This window comes from Arachis ipaensis, chromosome B8 (assembly GCF_059453495.1).
Source record: "Arachis ipaensis isolate K30076 ecotype BB chromosome B8, ASM5945349v1, whole genome shotgun sequence".
Classification (NCBI taxonomy): Eukaryota; Viridiplantae; Streptophyta; class Magnoliopsida; order Fabales; family Fabaceae; genus Arachis; species Arachis ipaensis.
The window spans coordinates 99,726,857-99,730,103 of record NC_142443.1 but is presented as its reverse complement, the minus strand read 5'-3'; the positions used below and the strand labels follow the sequence as shown (position 1 = coordinate 99,730,103).

The following is a 3,247-nucleotide window of genomic DNA, read 5'->3' as shown; positions in this document are numbered from 1 at the left end:
ATCACTTAGTTCATTGGTGAACAAGGGAAGTTCATCTTCCCAAGTTTCAATACCAAATAATTTGGCATTTAGCTTCATAATTGCACCAAGGAACTTGGCAGCTTGCTCTTCAGTAACATCCTCATTCTCTTCAGAAGAGGAATACTCATCAGAGCTCATGAATGGCATAAGAAGGTTCAATGGAATCTCTATGGTCTCTAGATGAGTCTCAGATTCCTTAGGTTCCTCAGAGGGAAGCTCCTTATTGATCACTAGACGTCCCAGGAGGTCTTCCTCCTTGGGATTCACGTCCTTCTCCTCTCTTGTGGATTTAACCATGGTAATTAATTCAATGGCCTTGCACTCTCCTTTTGGATTCTCTTCTGTATTGCTTGGGAGAGTACTAGGAGGGATTTCAGTGATCCTTTTACTCAGCTGGCCCACTTGTGCTTCCAAATTTCTAATGGAAGACCTTGTTTCATTCATGAAACTCACAGTGGCCTTAGATAGATCAGAGACTAAATTTGCTAAGCTAGATGGATTCTGCTCAAAATTCTCTGTCTGTTGCTGAGTGGATGATGGAAAAGGCTTGCTATTGCTAAACCTGTTTCTTCCACCATTATTAAAGCCTTGTTGAGGCTTTTGATCCTTCCATGAGAGATTTGGGTGATTTCTCCATGATGGATTGTAAGTGTTTCCATATGGTTCACCCATGTATTTTAACTCTGCTATTGCAGGGTTCTCAGGATCATAAGCTTCTTCCTCAGAAGATGCCTCTTGAGTACTGTTGGATGCAGCTTGCATTCCATTCAGACTCTGAGAAATCATATTGACTTGCTGAGTCAATATTTTATTCTAAGCCAATATGGCATTCAGAGTATCAATTTCAAGAACTCCCTTCTTCATAGGCGTCCCATTACTCACAGGATTCCTCTCAGAAGTGTACATAAACTGGTTATTTGCAACCATGTCAATGAGTTCTTGAGCTTCTGCAGGCGTTTTCTTTAGGTGAATGGATACACCTGCAGAAGTATCCAATGACATCTTTGATAGCTCAGATAAACCATCATCGAATATATCAAGGATGGTCCATTCTGAAAGCATGTCAGAAGGACACTTTTTGGTCAGCTGCTTGTATCTTTCCCAAGCTTCATAGAGGGATTCACCTTCTTTCTGTCTGAAGGTTTGAACATCAGCTCTAAGCTTGCTCAGCTTTTGAGGAGGAAAGAACTTGGCTAAGAAAGCCATGACCAGCTTATCCCAAGAGTTCAGGCTGTCTTTGGGTTGAGAGTCCAACCATATTCTAGCTCTGTCTCTTACAGCAAAAGGGAAAAGCATGAGCCTGTAGACTTCAGGATCTACTCCATTAGTCTTAACAGTATCACAGATCTGCAAGAATTCAGTTAAGAACTGAAAAGGATCTTCAGATGGAAGTCCATGAAACTTGCAGTTCTGCTGCATCAGAGAAACTAGCTGAGGTTTCAGCTCAAAATTGTTTGCTCCAATGGTAGGAATGGAGATGCTTCTTCCATGTAAATTGGAATTAGGTGCAGTAAAGTCACCAAGCATTCTCCTTGCATTATTGTTGTTGGGTTCGGCTGCCATCTCCTTTACTTGTTCAAAATTTTCAATAAGGTTGTCTCTGGATTGTTGTAATTTAGCTTCTCTTAGTTTTCTCTTCAGAGTCCTTTCAGGTTCTGGATCAGCTTCAACAAGAATGCCTTTTTCTTTGTCCCTGCTCATAAGAAAGAGAAGAGAAAAAGAAAAGAAGAGGAATCCTCTATGTCACAGTAAAGAGGTTCCTTATTGTTAGTAGAAGAAGAAAAGGAATAGGGGTGAAGAAGAATGAAGAATCCAAACACAAAGGTGATGATAGGAGCAGAGATGTGAGATGAAGAGAAGTGTTAGTAGATGAATAAATAAATAGAAGGCGATGAGAGGAGGAGAGAATTTTTGAAAATAATTTTTGAAAAAGAGTTAGTGATTTTCGAAAATAGTTTTTGAAAAAGGTTAGTAGTTTTTCGAAAATTCAAATAAAAAATAAAATAATTAGTCTAATTAAAAAGAAATTTTGAAAAAGAGGGAAGATTTTTTCGAAAATTAGAGAGAGAGAGTTAGTTAGGTAGTTTTGAAAAAGGTAAGAAACAAACAAAAAGTTAGTTAGTTAGTTGAAACAAATTTTGAAAAGATAAGAAGTTAGGAAGTTAGAAAAGATATTTTGCAATCACTTTTTTGAAAAAGGTAAGATAAGAAGATATTTTTGAAAAGATATGATAGAAATTAGTTTTTGAAAAATATTTGATTTTTAAAATCTCAATTAATGACTTGATTCACAAGAAATCACAAGATATGATTCTAGAACTTAAAGTTTGAATCTTTCTTAACAAGTAAGTAACAAACTTGAAATTTTTGAATCAAAACATTAATTGATAATGTTATTTTCGAAAATATGATGTAAAATTAAGAAAAAGATTTTTGAAAAATATTTTTAAAATTTTCGAAAATAACTAAAAAAAATTGAAAAAAAGATTTGATTTTTGAAAAAGATTTTGAAAAAGATAAGATTTTTTTAAATTGAAAATTTGATTTGACTCATAAAAACAACTAGATTTTAAAAATTTTTGAAAAAGTCAAATCTAATTTTCGAAATTTTAAGAGAGAAAAAGGGAAAGATATTTTTCTAATTTTTGAATTTTTATGATGAGAGAGAAAAACAAGAAAAATGATGCAATGCATGAAAGTTATGGATCAAAACAATGAATGCATGCAAGAATGCTATGAATGTCAAGATGAACACCAAGAACACTATGAAGATCATGATGAACATCAAAAACACATTTTTGAAAAATTTTTAATGCAAAGAAAACATGCAAGACACCAAACTTAGAATTCTTTAATGCTTAGACATAAAGAATTCAGGAATGCATATGAAAAACAAGAAAAGACACAAAATATGCAAATGCAAAGATCAAACAAGAAGACTTACCAAGAACAACTTGAAGATCATGAAGTACACTATGAATGCATGAATTTTTTTGAAAAATGTAAGATGAACATGCAATTGACACCAAACTTATAACATGACTCAAGACTCAAACAAGAAACACAAAAAATATTTTTGATTTTTATGATTTTCTAATTTTTTTGTATTTTTTTCGAAAATTATTTGAAAAACAAAAATAAGGATTCCAAAATTTTTAATATGAATTCCAGAAATCTAGCATTCTTAGTCTAAAGCTCCAATCTGAGGGTTAGGCATGGCTTAATA

At 33.7% G+C, this 3,247-nt stretch overlaps 1 non-coding gene across 1 annotated transcript; it reads left to right on the top strand.

Annotated features, from left to right (window-relative positions):
- The first annotated feature begins 1,077 nt into the window (after nucleotides 1-1,077).
- Nucleotides 1,078-1,185, top strand: LOC148548990 (small nucleolar RNA R71). The gene has a single exon (XR_015897732.1). It is a non-coding gene; the product is annotated as a small nucleolar RNA R71 (small nucleolar RNA).
- The last annotated feature ends 2,062 nt before the right edge of the window (nucleotides 1,186-3,247 follow it).